The sequence below is a fragment of the Drosophila miranda genome, chromosome XL (genome assembly GCF_003369915.1).
Source record: "Drosophila miranda strain MSH22 chromosome XL, D.miranda_PacBio2.1, whole genome shotgun sequence".
NCBI classification, from domain to species: Eukaryota; Metazoa; Arthropoda; class Insecta; order Diptera; family Drosophilidae; genus Drosophila; species Drosophila miranda.
The window spans coordinates 7,869,372-7,885,588 of record NC_046673.1 but is presented as its reverse complement, the minus strand read 5'-3'; the positions used below and the strand labels follow the sequence as shown (position 1 = coordinate 7,885,588).

General features: G+C 41.7%; 1 protein-coding gene across 4 annotated transcripts in view; it reads right to left on the bottom strand.

Moving 5' to 3' along the window:
- LOC108159083 (acetylcholine receptor subunit alpha-like) overlaps nucleotides 1-15,980 on the bottom strand; it is a 100,454-nt gene extending 84,474 nt beyond the window's left edge. For 2 of the 4 annotated variants that reach the window (XM_033386198.1, XM_033386212.1), the window contains exons 1-2: nucleotides 15,283-15,980; nucleotides 13,803-14,034 (exon numbers count right to left, since the gene is read on the bottom strand). The gene's annotated coding sequence lies outside the window, so the exon portion shown is untranslated. Of the gene's footprint in view, nucleotides 1-13,802; nucleotides 14,078-15,282 lie in introns of those variants that run through there. The other 2 variants (XM_033386219.1, XM_017292041.2) reach the window with 2 other exon arrangements.
- Nucleotides 15,981-16,217: the final 237 nt, after the last annotated feature.

Here is a 16,217-nt window from a genome sequence, read left to right as displayed (position 1 = left end):
CGGGCGAGGCCGATATACAAAGAGAAAGTGCCAAAGAATAGTCCAATGAAATGACAAAAGAGTTGCACTCTGAAGAGCTCTGGGCAGAAGGAGGCTAGTACCTGAACCTGAACAGGTTCGTGTCTATGTACATTGTACATACATAGTCGTTTTGCTGTGCTTTTGAATGCAACTCAACTGCTCAGAAAAATACGCGTGTTTATGCTGTACATTTGTATTTTTTTCATCTGCAGCTGTGACAACAATGATAGGACAGGGTACTGCAAGCCTCGCCATGAGTGATATATGTCCACCTGTTAGTGTCAGTTGGCATTGGGTTGGCAGTGGGGTTCAAGAAAAATGCCAAAGTAAATAAAAATAAAAGCTAAATTGCATTTTTTTGCATACGGCAAACATAAACAAGAAACAGCTGCAACGCTGAAACGCTGCAACACCGCCACACCCACCGGATGCCACAAAAGTGGGAGGTTTTGGAATGTTTCCTCTGTTGGTGTTGCTCTTTCTATTATACCCGTTACCCAAAGACTACATAATCTTGATCAGCATCTATAGCCGTGCCTCCTCGTCTCCATCGGCCCCGAGATGCCACAGACAATAAGTGCTGGAGTACAAAAAGTAGCTGGACCGTGGCATCCACAATTCAAATAAACGGTGGACGCAAAATCATGTTATGAACTCGAATGAAATCATCAAAGAACTGTGTATGGGGTATATTAATGTCGTGACACGTGCGCTAGGATATGAGAGTCTGAAACGGCAGCTGCAACTGAAACTGAAAGCTTTTCTCTATTGCGAATTTTCAATGCAGATTTTGTTTTGCTTTTGTCCAAAAGGAGCGCTTGGCCAGCCCAGACCACCCATATATACGCATACGCACATATGTATAACGTATAACCCCTTCAAATATGGCCACAAACTTGTCTATAACGAAAGCAATTCGGTTTGGATAAATGAAGGCAAGTCAAACCCTTCTCCCTCAGCCCCTCCCTCTGCCCCTATCTCTTTCTCTGCTCTCTGTATCTCATCGGAGCTGAGTCATTTTTCATTTTTGGTCCTCGCTGACAGTTTCCCTAGAGAAAGCGAAAGTAAGTGGGTGGTGCTTAAAAATTCAGGAGAAGGGCATGAGAAATGCGTAAGCAGCAAATGAGTAGCACCTGGGAGCACAACAGTGGGGGGGGGAGGGGGCCAGCAGGAAGAGACGTGTTCCAGAGGTGCGAAGAGTTGGGAGAATGCTGTTTCAGAGGTGGGATAGCGCTGCAAAGTCAGTGAATAAATGCATGAAATGAATGAGTAAATAGCTCGAATAACTAACTGCGCGGCATTTTCCCTCTCAATACATTTATTTTCCCTCTCTCTCTCTCACCCTCCCGGGCACCATTGTTATCTTAGGCGGTGGCTGGGAAGTGGAAAATGGGGCATTTTACTAAATTACCACGACGATGCTGTCGCTGTCTACAGCAAGCAGCAAAATGAAGATGAAGATGAAGATAAACCTAAAGGTATTGCAAAAGCGAAAGAATAATTGGGGTTGCAGCTCTGGAAGAGCCGAATACCCCGAGAAGGGTTTTCAATACCAAATGGGATACAATAGCGGGTTCCTTTAATCAGAAAAATCCCGGAGGGGCCTAGGATTCGATACTATCATTCGATTTCTTCATTCCTTGAATATTTTGGATATTCTTCTAAAATTATTTGTTCAGATAAACTGCGTTTTGTGATTAGGATTCGGATCATAAAAATACTTCTCTCTATCTCTGCTAATTTTTTTTTTATACAAATATAGAAGTCTGAATAGGTCTCCTCATAAAAGAGTGAATAAAATAATTATAGAGGAAAATGAATATATACATCTCGATTTGTACTTCAAATTGCAAATCGAGTAAAGTCTTTAGACCAAAGATGCAGTTTAATTAGATCCATTAAATCCATTAAAAAGTAATGTAAATATCCATTTATATACATAATATAATTTTATAATGGTAATAATATTCAAATGGCACTCGTTTTCAAAAATGAAGGGAAATCCGTACGTGCAATTAATTAACGGATGTATTGAATGTCAGTTGAGACCAGTTTCACGACATAAATGTTCTATGAGGGCGCATCTAAACGTTACCCAATATATACAGCGTATCGTCGATCTCTAGGAATCTGTAGGACTTTAGCCTTTAGGTATGTACACATTTAGATCTAATGAAATCCTTATTACATTGTTACCAATCTAAGCCCCCCCAGCCAATCAAATCCAGGCATTCAGCTGGGCCCAGAATAGAACTACATAATATCTCAGGGTACAGAAGCTGGATGGAGTTGGGGGGATGGTTTGGGGGGATGGCACACAGTAAATGGGGCATGGAGAAATAAAACGAGGGAAAAAAGGTGTGAAAATTCCGACAAGCACCTCGCAAAGTGTGCGGAACAGAGAGATAGTTGGGGAGTGGGCTGGAATGTCCTTTGGCATTCGAAAATGGCATTATCAAAATTTACATACTCGTACACGCATATCCTGATTATCCTTTAAGCATGAATTATTGAAAGCGTAAATACCAAAACAGAGGCGACAGTCGGAGACACCCGAAGACGGAGGCAGACGAAGGCAGACGAAGGCAGACGGAAGCAGACGGAAACAGAGCCAAGCTATGGGCGGGACAACAATGCGACAGAAGTTTGTCGAGAGTAGCTTTTTAGGGATGATGATGAGGATAATGATGATGTGTGGAAGCAGAGTGAGATGGAGAAAGATGGTGGCAGATAGGGGCGAAGCAAAGAACGAGGAGCTGAGACGACGGCTTAATTTTCACATGACAAACAAAAAAAGACAAACTGAAAAGACATTTTTGAATGGCAAGCAAGCCAGCAAAATCAAAAAACACAGCGAAAAGGAAGAAAAGAAAGGAAAATAAAAGAAAAAAGCAGGTTGAGTGCAGATTCTAAAGTGGGTTGTCTGTGGGCGCGATGGAAAATGGGAAATGTAAGGGAGTGGCCATATAGTGGGTAAGACCATATAGTAAGAAGTGCGATGATGCGTCGACTGTTGGACGAGCAGTTGAGCGAAGCGCTCAAGACAACTGTCGAATGGAGTCGCCAAGGGTAGCTTGAGAAGTTTATGCTAGTTCAGGCCAAACCCCAGCAAGAAAATGGTAAATAACGATAATTAGGAAATCGAAACCAGCAAAGGGATCTGGAAGCGGAGAATCAAGGACCATCTGTGTTATACAGGAAAATAAATGTAGCAAAAAAAACGATACAACTAAGAAGAGTGTAATACTGATCCGATCGGAGCGGCTATGGTTCCTTGTTTCCTGCTGTCATCTGGATATCACACAAGTCTATGCAGTCTCTCTCTAATAGTCTCTGAGAGCTAGCCGATCACTAAGAGGGGCAGACATGGCTATATCACCTATAGGAATGTAAAATACCACTATACTCTAGAAGTTCTTGTGACCCTAGCATATCAGCACTGCTCAATCACCTCACGCACCATACTCGTATTTAGGCAAATACTTGTGCACGCACTCACACTCACATTCGGGGACAATCACTCACTCACACTCACTCATTCACTCACTCTCGCAAATAGGACTCGTTCACTTGGATAAATGCGTGCTCTCTCTGTGTGTGTTTGTGTGCGTTTGTGTGAAAGAGAACGTTTTGTTTATTTGTTTTTATATTCCCTCATCTGTGTGTGAGGTTCAACATCCTTTGGCGCCTGCTCCCGTACGAGTAACGAGTATATGTCAGGGAAAATCCTGTTAAAAGTTTGCCATAAATCCTATTTACATATTTCCATCTTTCAAGCCTCAAAAGAGTTGAGAATATGTCTTGGCCACGCCCAAGGTTATCCCGCATTCGCTACTGTTGGAGAAGAAAAGAGGCGGAGGGAGACGAAGACGGAGAAGGAGAATAGTAGAAGGAAGAGCCATATCAATTGTTTAGGCAAATAAATCATAAGACTTCCTACAGGCCTTCATTTTTAGTCTTGCTCCGAATGCTTGGGCTCTTCCTTCCATGTCTCCTTATCTGCTGACCTCGTTCTGAGCCAAATTTAAGCTGCTTGCTCACAGTTCACAGTCCCATCCCCATGAGAACCATGGCCATGATGGTCTTACAGTGTTTCCTTCCTCGACTTCCTTCCTTCACTCGCCGACTTGCAGAAGCCATTCAACATTTCAACTTCGATTAATGTTGCCAAAAAAGAAGCGAGGGGGAGGGATGCTATTGTTCTGCCTTTCCTTCTGCTTCCACACTTTTGTTTACCAGTCATCAGAATAACGTGTATGGGTATGGGTATGGGTATGTGTGTGTTTAGGCGGATGGGGAGGTGCCTAAAAAGGCGAGAGTCATTCTCCCCGAAAACCCATTCACTCACTTAGCTACAAAACTCATTCCATTTATGAAAGCATCACAAGATGCTATTTGTACACACATACAGAAGGATATAAATGTACCCTGTGCTGCTACTTGAGAGCGTTGGGGTATATATTGTATTAGGATCCTGCCACCCGACAGATGGATGGGAATGGATAGCACAATGTGTAGCCAAGAACTTCCAAAAATCATTTCTATTGAATAATTATTGCATCTTACTTTTCTAATTTAAATTCTCGTTTCTATAATTGGGAATTCGGAACAATTCTGTGTTGTACTTATGCAGATTCATCTGATTATTGGGTATCATTCCGTCGGCATACACCACAATGGCGGTGCTGCTCGTTTTATCTGCTTAATCCTTAGCCAGTGGCCGCATTTGTTATGCTAAAGATTCATTTTGCATATGCTTCTCAGCCTTATCCTCCGAATCAGTCTCAGTCTCAGGCACAGTCTTAGTCACAGTCTCAGCCCCATCCTTAGCCTTGGTAAATACATTTTGAATAATTGTCCTGGACAGTGGACTTTGAAGCTGTCTGTGCCGGAGTGTGGCTGTGAGTGTGCCGAGGGAAAATCCTTTTCGGACAAACTCAAATTCAAATGACTGTAAATGGCACAAACCTTATGCATATTTCATAGTTTCCCCATCTTTTGCTGTGCTTTCACTTTCCTTTGTTCAACTCTTGGCATTTCTGCCCTAAAGCGGTTCCGCAAAACATATCTTTAATCGAGAAGTTTTTTTGAAAATCATTTGAACTTCAGTGAATTCCGTCATTTGGACATGCTTAATAGGAATGCCTAATTAAATTAATATTAAATAATATATATAATTTTGTATGTCTATTTTTCAGCTGCATGATGCACTGCCCATTAGTTCAAATTAATTTACCAAGCTCCGCAAACATTTTCTACTCGGCAACTGCATATTCAATTTGCGTCTGACAATTTAAATATTTATTTTAATTTACAAAAATATTTGCGTTGTTTCGGCAAACATTTGCTTGCGAATATCCACAAATATTTGTCCATTTGTCTCGAGTGTTTAATCAGTTTTTGTGTGCAGCTCCATGGTCGAGGATGATCGAGGATGGGCGAGGATGGGCGAGGACATTTGTCTTGATTTTCCTTTAGGCTATCGTCTGGATATGTCCTGCCTGCCGTTATTTTGCGTCTCGACATTCATTTATTTGTAAATTTGTCATTTTATCGAGTTTTCGTCTACATATTTCTTATTTGTCATTTGTCTTACTGTGATTTGTCGGCTCCTTCCATTTGTGCTCTTTTATTTGTTTAATTCTTCTCTTCGAGTGTGGAAGCATTGCCAGTTCGGTCTATGATATACGAGTGCGAGTATGTGTACTTTATTTTCATTCTCATTGTTCGCTCGGTTCGAGGAAAGAGCTCTCTGGCAGCCCGGGGAGCTGTCATACTCGTATGTATGTACGGGTATGTTTCTCAACATCCACACCCACACCCACACCCGCTCGCCGCTGTTCCTCGTTCCTTCTCGCCCCCTCTGGTGATTCCCCAGGCTGTGGCAAAAGTTAACAATGTGCCATACAATAAGGCGACTTTGTCTGGCTCTCCCACTCCCCAGCACACCATCGCCCATCTCCCAACACCCTCTTTTCTTTCATTACCATTTCCTCTTAAATTACCAATCCAGTCAAATTCCCTCACCCCTTTCGCCAGCCCACTTCTAGTTTTTTTATTATGGCCAACAGAGTTGCTAAAAAAAATAATTTCACACTTTCTTTCTTTTATTTGCGCTAAGCTCTTTGAATTTGTTTTCCCTCCAACAGTTTATACACACGAACGTTAATTGAGTTTTGTTTCGGAAAAGTGGAAAGTGGAAAGTGTTTTTCCAGGACACACGGGCCATTGGAGTGCGTGTGTGATTTACTCGACATCGATTTAATCTCTCGCTCCGCAGTCGTTGTCGTTGCCTGAGTCACTCCCATTCGAGTACATCCAAAGAGATGCCACTGGGAGGCATGTGCCCCAAAGGATACGTGGGTGGATGGCTGCTTGCGTTTACGCAATGGAAATTTAATAAAGAAATAAAATTGAGAAAAGGAGAAGGAAGGAGAAGCCGAGAACGCCTGCAACTGACAACTGCTTGATTTGTATAGGTAAATGTACAGGGAAATAAGAATATACGTATTTCGAATTACTTCATTTTGATTACGGTTTTTCCATACTCCAACGCAAAACCGATAGCATTTGTATTCAAAAGAATATTAACTGAATATGTCTAATTTGGCATGGCAAACACATTTTTCCACATATTAAATGACTTTTTATAAAAGACGAACTGATATGAATCCTGCTCTGGCGACACAAAAGTATCTATCTATTTCAAGGGACAGACATTTATGTATATTCAAGAAAAACTGAATTTGTGTGGAACAATTTTAGATATTAACGAACTAAAGGGAAGGTCTCCTGGCAACCGCCTGATCGCACCACCCATTTCTTCAGGCACTGCCCCTGATTCACTCTGAAATGGTTGGTAAAATATGAACACAACAGCACAACAATTATTAATTTAACATGTTCATCACATGTATATCGAGATAGTGCAACATAATCCTGCCCAGGATAGTTTCCAAAAACAAAAAAAACGCATAAACTCGATGGATCACGATTTTTTAAGAATTAACGTGAAAATAATATATTTGTCAGTCAGACAAATATCCCAAAACTATTTTATATAATGGAAAGATAGCACTTCAAGTTTTCTTGGACGAGATCTGGGCTTTGGGTTTTGCAAAATGTCACAAAAACCAAATGTAAGTGCAATTCAAAATGGGGCTGATCTACTAAAAACTTGTAACTAGTAAGATTGGTTGTTGGTAGATTGTCTTTTCAATCCATAAAATTTTTGAGTATCGGTGTTTGGATCACCTAAAAGCGGTTTTTGAATTAAAAAAAAAGCATTTCGGAGTGTTATAATGCGAGTTCTAGAGTCCTACGATCTACTCAACCAATCGTACAGCATAATTTTGGTCTCGTCTAAACCTCCTGGAAAAGTCTTAATTATGACAAATATATATCATTATTAAAACTCAGAATTTCTGATCGAAAATATACTCTATATAGCACTGGAAGTATTTGAAACAATTTGTAACTAACTTTTTTGTTTATTATAACAATTATGAAATATGTATGTACATTCCATGTGTAACACTCGTGTGAAGAATCCCCATCAAAGTAGAGAAGAGCTGAGTTCTGAATCTAAATCATCAAAAATATCATAATATTGAAAGGCCTCAAAGGAACTTCATATCTAACGCAACGTTTTCCAAATACGTACATATGAAAATTTTGAAGAGATCTGCTGGAAAATATGAGTTATTATAATTCTTATTTCACTTTCGTACAATATCGGGTAAGAGACCATTATTATCCGAGAAATCGGTTTTGTGAGAGCTTCTCTTGTTACATGGATTTCCCTGATATATTTGGATCTGTTGGGAAGCGACTTAGCCAAGTGGAAAGTGCGCCGTGCCTATAATTTATAATCTTAAGGGGGAAAAAAATGCTCATATACACATACATAGATACAGAAACAGAAGCGCACACACGCAGACGTACACCTACATACATTCATATGTATGCATGAGGGCCATCGTCGTCATCGCAAATCTCAAAATGCTTCCTGCGGCTCTTTTCGAGGCATTTTCGGTGCTATTAAAAAGTTTACGCGAATCAGGAAAACGGCCACCGAGCCAGCAATGAAAAGAGGACGAGAACGAGCATGAGCACGGGAACGGGAACGGGAAGGAGGACGGAACACAACCCCGGAGTGGCCTGGCCGGACAGAGGGGAAGCAGTGGCAGGAAGTAACGAAAAAAGAATTTAAATATATTTATTATAATTTTTTATTTTCCGCATTTTGTGCGTTGACTGCGGCCTAGCAGAGCCGGCTCAACGAGAAGGAAACTGAAAAAAACCACATTGAAAACCGCAGGAGAAAGTGCGAAAATGTGGAGGAGGAAGTGGAAAAGCGTAGGAAGGTGGAATGTGTGCAAGGAGTGGTATGGGGTGGGGCAATGGGCAGGGAAGATTGTAAAGTTCAAGTGGAAATGAAGGTGAAAATGGGATGGAGGTGGAGGGGGATAGGAAAGAGAATGCGAGTAGAATCTGATGCAGAAGAGAAACGGACCAGCTAGAACAGAGGCGAACGAGATCAGAAGCACTCTTCGGTTGAGTTTTGAGTGAGAAACAGCTATGAAAGGATACAAAAATCCTGCAAAGATAAGCTGGAAATAAGACTATCTTTCTACCAAGCTTTCGAAGAAAATGGAACTATTTTCGAAGTCATTTATAAGTTGATTTACAATAGTGTCTAAACCAGTTATAAAAACATTTGCGGCGATTGTAGGACTAATAATGTTTTTAAGATTCGGTTTTGACAACATCGATTCCAGAATCTATAATATGCGGATCTACTCTGAGGTGGAAAGGAGTGCATTTAGTGAAAGTCTTTAATACGTTTATGCAAAAGCACCATCTTTTAGCTTACTGTAGAATCACCCCTCGTTTGTAAGCTAATTGGACGCAGATATGCGTCCTTATCTGTACACTCCATTTCTCTTTTTAAAGCTGAACAGCCTCATCCCTTTTTAGTTTCGGCCGTGGCTGCTCTTCTCCAGTCTCCGTCCCAAGATCATATTCCACCTTTTGTCCGACCTCTCCCTATCTCTTCAAGAGCTCGACTACCCGTCTCCTTGGCCAGTCTCTTCTTTTAACAAAGCCTCAGCCGTCCCTCTATGCTTTTAAAATTTATTTATATTTATTTATATTAGCTTTCCATCTCTATCTCCGTCCCATCTACTTTTCCCCTCACTCTTTAATGCTTTCGCACAGTTTTGCACATTTTTCACGTATCTTATTTCTCTCCTCTCTCACTCACGGGTATTTTCTCGACTTTCCCATTGTTTTCTGTTGCGGCAATTAAAAATTCGTTTTTTATGAGCAAACAAAATTTTTGTTTACAACAAACAGCAATAAAGTGGTAATAAAAAAAAAGGGCGTGGAGGAGGCCGGGGGCTGGGGGCTGGGGGCCGGGGGCCGGCAGCAACAAGAAACAAGTGAAAAAGTGCTAATTGGTTAATTGTGTGTCTGTGTGTGCGGGCAAGTGAGAGAATGCGCACCTGTGTGCGTAAGCGTATTGAAGCGAGGGTGTGTGGCAGTCCTTTCAATAATTCAGGAACTCAAATTGACCCCCCGCCCCATCTAAACGGGAAGGAAATACAAATTTCGCCAGCTCAATGGGAATTTAAACAATTTTAAACAAGCCTACAGCTTTCTGTTTTCTTTGTTTTTTTTTTTAAGTTTTCGGTGTTTAAAATGGCGTCAGCTGCAATGCAGACAAAACAGTGGCACGCCCCCGCCACAATCTCATTCTCATTCTCCTTCTAGGGTCCAGCCCCCAGATCCCCGTCCAAGTCCCGTTTGTTAGTTTCAACTGATTTGCAATGTTTGACATGGGCCATAAAAAGCAACGAGGCAAATGGCAGAACGGCAGAATGACGACGTCGAAGGATAACGGTGAGATGAAGATAGCAGAAGGAGTATGAGCCAGGTCCAGGAGCAAAAGAAGGCTGACGGACGGGACTGGGTCTGGGACTGGATGGAGGGGCGCTGAACACAAGAAGGACATTAGTCCACTTGGTCAGGTCGGAAAGAGCCAGACATGAGCACTTCGAGAAATTTTGGAGTTTCTCAAAGAATTTTCCACAAAGTTTCCAAGATCTTTTTATAATTTTCTTTTATATATTTAAGTGTATTGCATGTTTGAATTTATTGATTCCTGAACCAAAGAAACAGTTTTCTTAACGGTCTATATTTCGAAATTAAGACCTACTTGGGAAATTACTTATTCGTCGAGGAGTCTTTGAGGAGTTCTTTGTATTTGAATATAATAAACATTAAGTTCATCAACTACTTTTCTATTCACAACACTAAGTTTCTCCGCTTTTGTTCTTAGTTAAAGATAGTTAAAATCCAAAAATATTGTGCCTAATGAATTTTTAGAAAATATTTATTCAATTAATTAAAATGTTCTTTATATAGAATTTTTAGTATTTTCGAGCATTTGATATGATTCACTGCATTCGTGCATTTACAGGTTTTCCATTCAGAACTTTTTCCAGTGTGCGAATGCTCTTTCATAGCCCTGTGTTCTCCCAGCTCCAGGTTTGAGGCCACCCTTGGGCTTTGTTTTGAGCTGAATTTTCAGCGACTGTCATGTCGGGTCCCTATCCGCCATGCCATGCCGTAAGCTGTGCTCTATCCTGGTCCTAGTCCAGGGCTCCCGCTCCCGTTCCCGTTCCCGTTCCCTGGTTTCTGCTCTTGGTCATTTCAATAATCTCTTCATTTGGCTGGGGCCAAAACGATTTTTTTTCATGTTAACATTTTATATGGCTCGTTCACGTTTGCCCCATCGCAATTGTTGTTTGTTCCTTTTTGTTCCGGGCACTCCTGCTCATTCGCCCCATTGTGCAATAATTTGGACTCGCCCTTTACTTCTGCACCCACCAGCAGCCGAAGCAGAAGCAGAAACAGCCACAATGGACAATGGAACAAAGAGCTAGGAACGGGCCAGTGGGAGCCGCACTCTAAATGTTAAGTTCATTCATTCGTTTTGCATACACATACACATACATACAAATTTCCCCCCACCCCCCTCACCATGCAGCAAAGCTGCTTGTTTTTCGGCAACAATTAAAACGATTTAAATGCAAAACAGTCAACGCCACCAGAGGCCCCGGCCCCGGCCCCGGCCCCGCCACCGGGACAGGCCCCAAAGCAGTGGAAACAGCCCAGAATTGCTCCAAGTGGGTCATCTAGTAATGACTGTATTAGCCAACTCCTGGATGGCCAAAGCTTGTCTCAATACGGAAAAGTAATACGCAACAGTCAAATACAAGTGTACATTGAATATGTGAAATCAATCTTTAGGTAATGTTCTTTTCTAGCCCATATTATTGAACATACAAAACAATAAATACTATTTAAAAGGAATTAATTGTATCTAAAATTTTAATTTTTAAAGAAGTTTACATACAGATCGAGCTATCTTCCGAGACGTGTAATAATTAAATTTACCGAACGTATATAGAAAACGTGGAATATGGAATATTTTAAATACAAATAATTTGCTGAAAAAATAGCTCATACGCCCCCAGTGCGCAAAAGTGTCCCATGGAAGCCGTAAACAGAAAACAGAAAACCCTCGTTCAAGGGAAAACACTTAATTTCCCACAGTAAACTTTTCCAATTCATTTACGTACAGATTTCCATTGAAAGCCTTCCATAGAATACATTCGCTCGTCGATTTAGATACCTCTTGCTCCTGATGCGATAACTCATGTCAAATGCAACGATTTGTGCATAAGTGTGTTCGTCAGAGGAGCTCCGATTTGGGGGAGCGGGTGGTCTGGGGACGATTTCAACATTTAATCAGTTCGTTTAATTTCCATTCACAAATCATTAGTTGTTGGTCTTATTTGTGTTGGGTGCTGTGTGCTTTGGTCACAGTTCGGGGATACCATTCGGTCCTTGACTTTATGCGATTCCTGCTTCCCCGCTCTTGCCTTCTCTCCTTCTCTCTCGCTTCTGATATCATGTTTGGAGTGCGAATGGCTCCTGTTTGATTTTGTTGGCACTGCTAGTGTTGTTGCATTTAATTAAAACCCTCGACTTTAGGGGTCTGCACACGAGCGCAGATGGAAGATGGCCGGAGTGGAGTGGAGAACAATGGCAACAATGGCCAAAAATTAGTGGAGGTGCGTTTGGTATTTCGGCAACCACAGTGAAAACAACACTAACACCAACAGCACAGTTTCAATAGCATCAGGAGCCGAATCAGCTAGTACGCTAGTCCCAGATTGATCGATACCGAACACCAAAAGAAGACCGAATTTTACAAGAACTTACTTCAGTTGCTAGACACCAATGGTTTTTTATACTTAATACTTTTAGTCTGCTTGACAGAAGGTCATGCCTGTGTATATGTATACAAAAATACATATGTCCGCTATCCGATGATAGGGGATGCTTCCTTCTTTGGTTACAAGCATCTGGGAAATATCACAATACTCTCTACAGGCAAAAGAGCATATAGCAACGGCATTTGCACTCCCCCTAGAGCCATTCATATCAGAGCCGCACAAACACTTTCCATACACAAGAACATTTCCCCTCTTGTACTCAAACACACAAACACGAGAGCACACGCACTTCGAAATCGCTCAAAATTGTTTGGCAAACATTTAAACATTTTCCACTGCCTACGCACGGGAGCAATTCTGAAAAAGTTTTCGGGAAAACCCGCCCGACCCAATCCGTCCCGGAAAACACGGCCGAAAATAAAGGAGCAGTCTGGTGGAAACGTATGTTTTCCCCTGATTTAATAATGCGACATGGTCAGGGGTCGGGGCGTGGTCGGGAAAGAAACATATCGTCCTTTTTTTTTTTTTTAAATGCATCAAGCAATTAAAAACTTTGTAATGAAGACTTCATCCCAGATATGATCTTCAAAACAACAGATGGCAAAACAGTAGAAAAACCACAAGAGTTAAAAAGAAATCCCTGCTGTCAGAACTTTGTTTGAGAATTGAAATTGATTAGAATATGCATGGGAGGTAGCTTATGGATAAGATGTTGCTCTGCTGGAAAAAGATTGTAACTTTAAGTGAAATTAAATGAATAATGGAAAATGTACAGTAACATTTACCCTAAGCCATATTACGTTCAAAATATTTTCATTAAATTGTTCGACCTCCTCGAACATCGCCAAGTCTCAAGAATTCAGAAATATTTAGATTTAAATATACCTTTAATATCGTAATAAATATGTAGCTCAAGCTTGCCCACGGCTAAAGTACTCGGAAGGATATTTTCCTTAAAGCGATGTCTTTCTGATGCACAGTCTTTTCAGCAATAGACTGTCCCCCATCTTAAAATTTTCAGCTGGGAGAGCAAATGCAGTTCTCCCTCATTCACCTCTCCCTGCGGCAGATATTCATCTACTGGAGGCTGACTGAATTTGGGCAATGAAGCAATTTAGGAAGCAATCTTTCTTTAAACACTTACTTGCTTTGACTTAAATAAAATTGGTCCCATCTCATACGCAGGTTTCTCTTAAAATACCATCTGCTGTTAGCGTAAGAGAGAAGAGCGACCCAGATGGTCATCGGCCTTGGACGGGGACCTATCTCATCCGAAGCATCCCTTTTAAACGGTACTGTCCTCCCACTATCGCATCCGCAAGGAAAACACCCATTTCTTATTTAAATTTCACTTTCATTGTTCGGCTTAGCCCACATTCTGTCTGGGGAGAATCCTTCCATTTGAAAAGTCCTTAAATATATTTACCTAGCCCAAGAAAAAAGCATCAACTTTGGTTCTAATGCTAATCTTACCTTGGCACAAAAAAATGTTTCGCCTCCTTTTTTTCGTTGCGGCTGGTGGCGTGCACCCACACCAACGCACATACACTCACGCACGCACCCACACGCACGCGTACACGCACGTGGCTCTCACACGGACACGGATACGGATACGGCGCTCGAATCGGTTTCCTTGTTTTGGCTTTGTGGCCAACGCTGTTCTCCCGTGGCTCAAACTTGTTTAGTTTTCAATTTTCATTTAGTTCTGAGTTCCCACACATTTTTGCAACCATATATTTAATATTTGTTTTATAGTTTTATTATTTGTTTCGTGTTTTTTTTATTTCGCAATTTTATTTCGTTTGAACAACCAAAAAAAATGTAAAAAATATTTATTTGCTCCGTTTTGCTGTTTAGGTTTGGGGGCTGTTTAAAAAGGGGCTAGGGATCGGTGTGAGGGGTCTGGCCCTCAGCTAAACAAAAACAAACAAAAATTAATGGAATCAAAAACTTTTTTCGAATAAATATCATATTTTGACCCAGTCCCAGTCGCAGTCGCAGTCCCACTTCCCTCCCCCTTTCCTCGTGGCTGGCCATGCAACAAGTTGAAAATTTGTTCGGAATTTATTAATTGATTATTACGAAACATTTGGTATCAATTGAATTTATAATTTCCCTCAATCGCTCTTTGGGGTCAGCTCTAAAATTGGAAATCCCTCTAAAGTGCGACCTCCGCAATGACCGTGTAACAATTTTGGCTTTTCTTTACTCTTCCTCTTCCACTCCCTCTCCCTCGTCCTTGTCCTGCTCTTCTCTTTTTTATAGTAGCCTCCAACTCGTTTTTCTTGGGTTTCGCTGTTTCCAAATGCCAAGAAAACGCGCGCACAATTCAGACTTAAATGCAAGCAGCAGCCAGCTGCAACATCGTAATGGCACTGGCACTGGCAGTGGCACTGCCTCTACCGCAGCCCCTGCACCAACCAACAACTGCAACAACAAGGAGAGCAGCAGTGTCCCTGGCAGGCTTCTTCTGATGGGCGCGCGCGTTTCTTTTGTCATATTTCGTAGCATAACTTTGGGCGCAAAGAGATATTTTGTTAGTTTTGTTAAGAATGTTGTTAGGTAATTTTCTGGATCCCCAAACAACAACACCAGCACAGAGTCACATTTTAGGCGAAGCCATAGCCATAGCCATAGCCACACACACACACCACCAACACAAGTACATTCTCAGGCAGCAACTTATGTAAGCGTTTTGTGCGCGTTTCCTACGCGTTTTGTGCTCTTCTTTTTTTCGGCCTGCTCCCGATTGTTGTTTTGGGCTCAACGACAAACTTTCAAAAACTAACACTTTTTAACCCCATCAAAGCTGCCACTTGGCCAGCCAGCTGTTCTGGGCTCGGTACCACTCACTCTCACTGTCCCCCTCCCACTCGCTCTCCCATCGAGGAGCTATCAAAATAATAAAGCTCAAAAATTGGGGGAATCATAATAAAAATAATTTGAAACTCACTAAAAAAACCTACGCAGCCAGCTGAGGCAGTCACATGAACGACTCCAACACACCGACACAGGCAGAAAGGCACAGACGCAACATGCACACATACACTCATGCACTCACACACAGACAGAGTCAGACAGGGACACAGCGAGACGTGTGAAGGCGGTTTAACAAAAAAAAAAAAAAACGAGACTTCGACGACGACAACGACAACGACGACGTCTTCGCTGGCGACTTTTCCGCGTTTTTTGTGCTGTTTTGGCTGCTAGCTTTTGGGTTTTGCTCTCTCAAAGCGAAACGCGTGCCGTCAGCGCTGAGTCCTGTTTCATACTGTTTGGACTTTCGTCCTGCCAAGGATGTTGATGCTGATGCTGGTGGTGCTGCTTATGATGCTGCGACTGTGGCTGCTATTCCTGTTCGACGATTCTGTGCCGCTGTGGCTTCTGGCCTCTGGTTTCTGGCTTCTGCTACGACTACTGTTAGGACTGCTGCGGCACAAGAATTTCCCTCCTGTTAAAATTTCCCTGGCATGCGCACCGTGTGCTTGGGTCGCATTTGAATGCAGTTTTGTGACAGTTTGTCCGCTTACCGTCATACACTGCGTATGCTTGATATTCGTTGAGCCAGTGTGCGGTGGAGTGGGCACTGGGAGCGGCACAACGGCTCTGCGATTAGGAGTAAATGATAATCGGATCTATTTGGAGTGAAACATCGGAAAGACTAAGAATCGAAAAAACTAAATAAATAAATATGAAAATAAATAAAAGCGAGAAATGGAAAAAAATGCTCCATGTGAAAATCTGAATCTCTCAGAAAGCAAAACATTACCCATTTTCAAGCGAATTGGTTAAATTTCTAAAGCATTCCTAATCTGAATCGTTTTAATTACATCCCCAAATGCACCTAGACAGTTGTTTGAGGTGGAACCAATCTGTGTATAACGCATT